Source organism: Ascaphus truei, chromosome 14, assembly GCF_040206685.1.
Source record: "Ascaphus truei isolate aAscTru1 chromosome 14, aAscTru1.hap1, whole genome shotgun sequence".
In the NCBI taxonomy this organism is placed as follows: domain Eukaryota; kingdom Metazoa; phylum Chordata; class Amphibia; order Anura; family Ascaphidae; genus Ascaphus; species Ascaphus truei.
In genome coordinates this window covers 45,660,537-45,670,030 of record NC_134496.1, presented here as the reverse complement: position 1 = coordinate 45,670,030, position 9,494 = coordinate 45,660,537, and positions in this window count along the sequence as shown.

The window sequence follows — 9,494 nt, the reverse complement described above, 5'->3', positions numbered from 1 at the left end:
TAATGCCAAAAAAAATAGCAGGTGCTCCTATCGGACATGTGATCCTTTAATGTTTAATTTATATATATAAATTAGTCATATGGCCCATTTACACTTGCATAGGTGCAGCACTTCAAATGCTTTTTTTTTCCCTCAAATGTATACGAATAGATTGTTGTTACCAAATATGAAGTCTGCTCTAATAGACAAGGTTTCATGTTGCTGTTTCTAGCAGTATGGACTCAGGATTGTTGGTGTACGTTACAGCAGTATTTAATGCAGTAAGATTTCTATTACAAACAGGAACCAGTAATATACAGCGATGGTGGGAAATAGGAAGTTAATTAAAACACCTGCTTCTGCACAGGAAAACCTTTTTTGGAACCATGACATATTTTCTAATTGTTGTTTATGGAGACTTAGGCTGCGGACTTGCTCTTCTCCTCTCCCCCCCCCCCCCCCCCACCTCTCTCTGCTGAGCCCCCGCCTCTCTTCACTCAGCTGCCGCCCCTCCCCCAGCTCAGCCTAGCCTGCCTCTCTCTCTCCCATTGGCCAGAGCAGGGTCATGTGACCCTGCTCTGAGCTCGAAAGTCAAACTCCCTTGTCTCCCCAAGCTTGGGAGAGCGTGCGTTGCGTGAGCATCAATATTAACATTGAAAGAGGTACGCACGCTCCGCGTCAGCGGCGACTCGGCCTTACTTATGAAATGGTTCCAGTAGAAATAATGGTGCAAACTTCTGCCTGTTGGGGGAGGTGTTGTAATGAAAACTTTTTTTTTTTAATTAAACACTTTAACATATAGTCGGTTAATGAATTCAATGTATCAATTTGCTAAGAAAAATGAAATTTAGTTGCCTCCGCTTGCACTTAAAGGATTAATTATTTTGAAGTTTGGTAAAATGTGTGATCCAAGGCTGCGCTTATAGTGCCGGCTACAGATGACGTCAACCGTCGCCGTAGCCCCTGCGAAAGTTTTAATTTGAGTTTGGGACGTCTCTGGCTACAAGGGGAGTGACGTCAGGCAAGGGGGAAGGCAGAGGGGCGGAGACAAGAGCAAGGGGGAAGGCAGAGGGGCGGAGACAAGAGCAAGGGGGAAGGCAGAGGGGCGGAGACAAGAGCAAGGGGGAAGGCAGAGGGGCGGAGACAAGAGCAAGGGGGAAGGCAGAGGGGCGGAGACAAGAGCAAGGGGGAAGGCAGAGGGGCGGAGACAAGAGCAAGGGGGAAGGCAGAGGGGCGGAGACAAGAGCAAGGGGGAAGGCAGAGGGGCGGAGACAAGAGCAAGGGGGAAGGCAGAGGGGCGGAGACAAGAGCAAGGGGGAAGGCAGAGGGGCGGAGACAAGAGCAAGGGGGAAGGCAGAGGGGCGGAGACAGGAGCAAGGGGGGAAGGCTGACACGGAGAGAGAGTTGTAATTTCTGTTTGTATGCTGAATTTACTTTACTTTAAATTACGGGAGAATTTACTATTTTAAAAGTTGTTAATATAGTGTGTTTCACTTGACACACATCCTCTCTCCCTGCATCAGAAGCTATCTGATTGGTTTATATCCTGTCACATGGTGAGACAGTCACTGTAAAAATCAAATTCTACTGACTACAGAGATTTAGGTTGCTCCGTCGCGCCTACTATAAGCACATGCGACTGATTCAATGCATTTGTTTTGACGTGACCGTGTCGCCGGCACTATAAGCGCAGCCTAAGTCTCATCCTCAGTATTATTTGAGATATGATGTAATCATTCACTATTGCGTCTTGCCAATTGTGTGGCTGGCAATCTTTCACCAGTCCAGCATTTATCCAGAAAGCAGTGTCCAATTTTAAACAAAATGGCAAAATGGGGGTGTCAGGGAGAACTGCAGAGTAATTTACTGGTCATTAAAAAGGACTTTCAGGCTCAAAGCTTTTTTTTCCCCAAAGGATAAATATTCTAAAAAAAAATTTTAAATCAGTCCTGTAGTATTAGAAAATACTTACTACTTATTTAAAAATTCCACTCAATGCCATTTTTAATGAGTTCGAATACACCGAGCATATTTATTTCTACAGCAGGTTATCATGCTTCCCCCTAACAGTGCAAGATATTTGCAACAGTTTGCTGTGAGATTTGTTGCCAATATTCCCAGCAGTTTGAACTGGAAACTATAATAATTGTTTCCTTAGTAATACAAGAAAGCATTGTAGCTGCTGCGTTACATTGACTGAAGGATTGATTTGAAACGGTCAGCCATTTAGTGAATCCTTGGAAGCTGGATCATTGCTGATCGATATTAGGAGAACAAATCAATTGGCAGCTTAGCTAATTAGTTTTCAATATAAAGTAATCAAAGGCTGCATAGACTTTAATTTGGCAATGTAGGAAGAATCACAATTGGGTTTTGTACACTTTACTTATGAATGTAACTTCTGTGTGTATATATTCAAGATTTGTGAAGGCAACAAATTGTAGTTTTGGAACTTCTGGATTTATCCCGTTAAGTGTGTTCATAAAAACGTTATGGATTAAAATGGATGCGGTTTACTGCACTACCCGTGCCAAAAATGTGGTCTTGTACTTTAATACAGCAAAATTCTGCCAAAGAATACACCAGCCAGCAGCAATTAGTAACCCATGGCTGACAACAGCGCAAGTCCTAGAAGCCGTCATGGGCCCTTTAGGACAATAGTTCTCACTTACCTATGTACCTGCATAAATATAGTGGCGGAAGTACCCCGGGCGCACCAGTTTGGGGCCTATCCTCCCACACCACCATGCTTTAGTAACCAGAACAGTGTTTTGGCTGTTCTGCAGATACACCCCCACTCTCCTACCCCCCTCCCCCCCCAACCACAAGCTACCTCCCCTATCCCACTAGGCTCTCTACCCGTGGCGGTCAGTTCCCTGCTGAAGGGAACCAACCCTGGCAGTCCTTGCGCTGAAGTTAAGCCCCACTGGAAGGACCAACTTCCAAAAATTGCTGCCTGGGTGGGCTCTTGCCGCCACTGGACACGCACTACTCCACTGGCAGAGACCCCCCACCCGGTGCCAGTGTGGCTATGCAGTGTGTGATGTTCAAAACGGACGGGAAAAGGATCGAGAAACATACAGATGCATTGGAGACGAGTATTTCCGAAATCCTCCCTATACAATGTGTTTAATTGCGCACAATCCAAAAACATTCTTGTTGACTATTCCAGATTATCTTAAATTAGTCCATGAACAGTTGGCATTTATCTAAAAAAAAAAAAAATGGAACTAATCAGACCAATTGGTGCATGCATTTAAATTGAACATGGTGACAACCTCGTAGGTTGTCAATTCAGCACGGCTATAAAAACAGGCACCTACCGGTTTATTTTTTTAGCATTGTAAGTTAATCACATTGTTCCATTAACGCCCAGAATTTAGACCGTTTCAGAATTTAACACTTGGACTATTAGAAAAACCTAACCCTTGGCGGTGTGTGGAACTAGAGCAGGGCAGCTGCTCGGGCGTGGAATTCTGCTTATTGAAGCGTTTTTGGGGCATAGTCTCAAGTTCAGTGATTGCAGTTCAAATCAGTCAGTGTAACTCAGCAGCTACAATGTATCCCATCATGAAGGTAACATCATCTATTGTTCGTTTATAGCTCAAACTGCTAAGAACATTGTGTTGAATAAAAATTTTTTTTAAAAATACAGCAAGTATCTAATACTACAGAACTGAATTTAAAAAAAACCCCCATATTTCACATTTTGCGGCTTTAATATGAATGAAATAATAAATATGTACACCAAATATCTGGTTAAAAGCACTTGTTTATTGGTTACAATATCAATTCATGGCAACATATTGGTTTCACTGAGCCACTGTACAAATACAAAGGAAAAAAAATCAATTGTGGAAAAATATAAACAAAACGCTTATAGCAAGTGATTATTTCACAGGGAAATCTTTTATACAACAGCACTGTTAAAAGAAAAGAAAAAGCATGGCACATCCCCCCTGGTTTCTGATTGGCTTAAAACCTTTAAGACCGTTTTTGAATACATACACCAGGAGTGACCAACGCCAGTCTTAAAGGGGCACCAACAGGTCAGGTTAAGGATATCCTTGCTTCAGCACGGGTGGCTCAGTCAAAGACTGAGCCACGTGCTGAAGCAGGGATATCCTTAACCTGACTTGTTGGTGGCCCTTAAAGGACTGGAGTAGGCCACTCCTGACACACACAATCCAAAAGGCAGTGCAGAATTAATTCAGAGTTGATATTTATAAAGCCTTTTGTCAGTCAGCAACACGAGTAAAAATGTTATAAAATGAATGTGCTAGAAGTTTCTGGTCTTAAGTGTTATATTACAGCAAAAAAAATGTTCCTTCAAAAGCAACTACAGTTTGGACTTCTAATAAAGTGTAATAACTCACGTGTTAAGAGATGCTTTTTTATTTTATTTTTTTTAATTATATATATATTTTTTTTACATTTTGCCTTTTCCCCCCAGAATGGAGAAACACAGGATAAAAAGCACCACAATGTATAGAAAGCCACGAAGGCTGGCATGATCTAAAACTAATCTCCACTGAAGTCCGCATTATTGAAAACCTAGCATACTGTGTGGTATAAGAAGTTGTGAGGCACAGATACCGTTATTATCAGGTTATATCAATCAGTAACACTGTTTGCACATTTTACCATACAACACTGCATTAACATTCTGCATGTATTTTTATACAACCAGCAATTGGATAAAAAATAATAAAAAAAAGAAGAAGTCGAGGCTCATGGTGCCTCTGAAGGTTAGGAAGATATTATACCAGCATGCATGCCAGATTATACAATGTGCACCGTTAACTCATGCTTTGTTACTTGGACATGAAACGCAATCTTTAATTCTGCCATTCAACTAGAAAAATCTCCTTTCGAGATACAAATATTCATGGTTTAAACGAGTCCGTGCTTCTTATGAGAGGTTACAAACACAGTACCAAATGCTTTAGAGCATGGGGTGGCCAATGCCAGTCCTCAAGGGCCACCAACAGGTCAGGTTTTCAGGATATCCCTGCTTCAGCGCAGATGGCTCAGTCTTCAACTGAGCCACTGAATGCGCCACCTGTGCTGAAGCAGGGATAGGCTGAAAACCTGACCTGTTGGTTGCCCCCCCCCCCAACCCCATGCTTTAGAGGTAACTGTCCTTCAATACAAAGTGTTGGAATGTATTGACAATTAGCATTTTATTTACAGAAACTATTCTCCCGAATAGGTGCACAGATGGGAAAAGTGCATGCATTTAAATGAAGAACACATTGCGATAACCTGGTGGATGTTCGTCAATTCAGCACTGAAAGTTAAGAGGGAAAACAAGAGAAGATTTCACCCGCCCGTCTGTTTTTCCACTATTGTGAGCTGGAAGGGCCTGCGATATGCATACGTTTTAATACCTAGGCTTATTTCAGAACAATTGGCACATTTATATGCAAAGAAAAAGGCTGCTGTAAGCACAAAGATCCGTCTGATGTTCATGTCGTGTTTGTGTGTGCCACACTTTGAAAGCATGCAATTGGAAGGACACCGTGTGTACACACAACGCTACACTGGGGAAGCTGCTGTACATTAGGACCTGAACTGCATGATCAATGGCCACAACTATTCCAGACAGATATAGGTATTTCACTCCGTCTAAAAAAGACTAAACAATATAGAACATGTTTATCATTCTTAATCTCACTCTAGCTCTTAGCTCGAGAGAAGGCGAATGAGAAATACATTGCAGTTGGCATGGATACAGTGGGACAGGTGTTGGCACAAATGTGAATTCCCACTGATCAGCAAAAGTAACTTTAAATTCTTTAGAGAGAGAAAGATAATGTAGTTTGAAGAGACTTGTGTGGTTTCGAGATTTCACGGCTTCCTTGATGCATTCAATATCAATATGGTGCGTAGCCTGTTGATCAGGAAAATACTATAATTCTATTTATTTAAGCCACAATATCCAACATATACTACACAGTGTATTAAGAAACCGAGAATTAAGTATTTTACTGAACGGTCAGAAGGATGTCCAATGTTAGTTTCTAGTATTTCACATTAGGAAATTCCGCTTACAACTTCGAATCATTTAATAACACAAGCTAAAAAAAAACAAAATCTATTGTGCTCTGGCTTCTTAACTAGCAATGCACAAACCCGATCACAGAACCAGAACTCCAAGAGCAAATGTTTCCCAACACAGACAGATCTACCTCTTAAATGTCAGAAAATGCAGGAAGTGGAAGCTTACCAGGTCACCAGTGCCAGAATTATTCACGCTTAGGACTTGTTGCAGCTTGGCTAAGCGCAATTACAGATCAGAGATAGAACAAGGATGTATTTTAGGTGCTGAAATCTGTTTCGAAGCAAAGTTCTGCTCACCAGGAATAGCACGATCACCTTCAATAGCTTTCAAAGTATGCCACACCTTCAGCAGCAAAAGGGTTAAACCTGAAGGCATTCACAATGTAAAAAAAAACAAAAAAACAGACGAGACACAAAAAAAAACCCTTGCCAAAAACAAAATTAAAAGCATATGACCGTGTCACGGTTTGTCCTTGATAAGTATTCTAGCTAATAGACTTCCTATCTAGGAAACGGTGCTAGAGAACACGAGGATTCTGCTTGCTTCGAGTAGGATTGGCACACTCACAAACGCAACTTGAAATTCAGCTGTGCCTCATGTTTACAAGATGCAGTTACAATAGTAAAGGCTTCACAAAATCATAGGAGCCGGACAATGGCACTAACCAACCTTAGGGTGTGACCCAGATTGTGTAAACTATAATAGGTTCCCTTTATGTAGAAATATTCAATGCAATATATCCTTCATAGCTTTTAAAATGAACGCATTTTGGCTCGAACTTTGCAGCTAACTAGCAAATCGCTATATATTAAAGCAGCTATTGCACATCTATCCAAGTCTGATCCAGTCTGGTTTTCTATGTTCAGAAAACAAAACTAATGGCGTTTACTTGTTGGTAAAGACCGCGGTTCTATATAAACAGAGGTTAACGTTGGCAAAGGGAGAGAATAAACCAACGGCTTTCCGGCTCGCTCCGATAGTCTTCGGTACAATATCGTTCTACATTAAAGGGGCGCGCTTGGCACCTTTTTGAGGCCTTCCCTTTTTTGTGATACTTCCATATGTATAAACCACGACAGCCCAGCAGAGCTGGGATTTATAAAGCACACGCCCTGGCCGTCATTTCAACTCGTCCCTATCCCCACTCGAGCGGAAGAAGACACAAATATTGCAAACATGGTTTAAGATAGGGGTGCTCAACTCCAGTCCTCAAGACCCCATCCCGCAACAGGTCAGGTTTTAAGGATATCCCAGCTTCAACACAGGCGGCTCAATCGAAGACAGCCACCTGTGCTGAAGCTGGGAAATCCTCAAAACCTGACCTGTTGCGGGTGGGGTCTTGAGCTCTGGAGTTGAGCACCCCTGGTTGAAGAGATGTTGGTTACTAATCAAGAGTCGTGCACGGACCCTTTCACTGCTGGAGGGGGCACGCGATGCCAGCTTTTACAGCAGCAATGGGTTAAAGTCGTGCTTAAAGACTACGGATTGGCAATTTCGTAACTAGAGCAAAGCAAACACCCCCAAGAGGATAGGCCTGTCACATATTACACAACGTGATCACATTCAACGGCAAAGGACATCCAACATGCTCCTGTAAGATTTAAAGGCCCCCCTATTCAATGTTATGACGCTGCTTCCCAGCGCTGGAGAAGACTTCCTCCCATAATAGTAAATGGGCCCAAAATAGTCTCCAGCATGGAAGGGTTAGCAGTTTTGCAGCATCCTCTGATTGAGTTTTGAACGCTTAAGACTGCAGAAGCTGGGGAGAGCCAGCGATACAAGATTAGCAAGACAGCTGCTTTTTGGAATGTGAAAAGCACTCTTCTCCCCACCCAACCATTAACCATTCCATCTCGTGGCCTCCCGAGAGCAGATGTTAAACAACCCCCCAAACCACCCCCCTCCCCCCCACCACCATTATGCCAGAGGAGCAAGGCCCCGGGCATTAAACAGGGAGGGGAGAAGAATGTCGCAATCTTTTGTAGACATAACAGGCAGGTGTAAAAAGGATGTGAAATAAATGTCTGTTTATACTTCTAGATGTATTCAGTAGGGTATCTTTAAACGAAGCAGATCGCTTGTGTGGCAGTGCCCTCTGAATTTAGATTCAGCAGAAGAGGGTCAGCGGTTTTTCTACGCCAGGGGTGGGCATCTCCAGTCCAAGGGCCACCGATAGTAAGGTTTTCAGGATATCCCTGCTCCAGCACAGGTGGCTCAACTGATTGAGCCACCGATGCTGAAGCAGGGACCTGTTGGTGGCATTTGCGGACTGAAGTCGCCCACCCCTGTCCAACAGCAAATTTCTTTGAGAATTGTAAACGGTTCCATCCTGACATTTTTGGGGTTACTGGATGAAAATTAACTTTGAATTCATTAGTGGTTTTGAAAGCCGACAAAAAAGGATTGTAAAAAAGACCTGTCTTTCACGTGTCTCAGTGCAGGGAGTTGGCAACAGTTTACATTAGTGCATTAAAGAGACAGGGAAAAGAATAGTGAATTTAAGTTTCCTGCGTATCCAGAGCAAGGCACAATGCGACTGCAATGTCTTCAACGTCGCACTGCGCCACCCAGAGCTGCCTTGCACAATGGACTGTTCAGCGGACTGTACATCTGCTTTATTGCCCTGAAGCATGTGGGTGTAGTGCAGGGGTGGGCAGCTCCAGTCATCAAGGGCCACCAACAGGTCTGGTTTTCAGGATATCCCTGCTTTAGCACAGGTGGATCAATGAGTGGCACAGTTAGAATGAAAACCTGACCTGTTGGTGGCCCTGGAGGACTGGAGTTGGCCACCCCTGGTATAGCGTGAAGAAGCGTTCTGCACACGGCCATAGAATGGCGAGAGCCAGGATGAGAATAGGGAGCGATTGCAGGGAAATTCGTTTCTAACTGGCCTGTCTCTAAAGTGAAGATGCACTACAAACAGCATGGATACATATACATATCTAGCAATGGCTTCATTTCATCCACAGCAAGTTCACACACACAAAAAAAAAATATTTCTAACAACGATCAAGTATATCCATTACTAAACTATTGTGGCGATCAGTTACACTTCTTATTCCTTAAATAAAAACAAAAAAAAGGCATCCCCCCCCCTCCCCTTTTTACATACAAACATTACATGATCGGCTGCTATAGTGTGTACATTCAGTTATGTACAACGACAACAAAAAAAAGTACAGTCAGCAGACTGAGCACAAAGCAGAAACCCTTTAACCACCTGGCTGCTGTAAAGGTCTTCAACGCAAAGCCGACTTTTCAAGCAGCAAAGAAGGGTTAAAAACCACTTCACCAAAAACCACAAAAACAACAAAAGACTGGCTCCTACATTCTTGGTCACCATGATGCTGTGTGCGATCCCCCTTTTAAATAGTCACCAATGCGCTTTTCCCCTTGAAACCCTCATTACTTCACGTGATTGTTTACTAGTTTAAAGAAAGCCTTGTGTGTG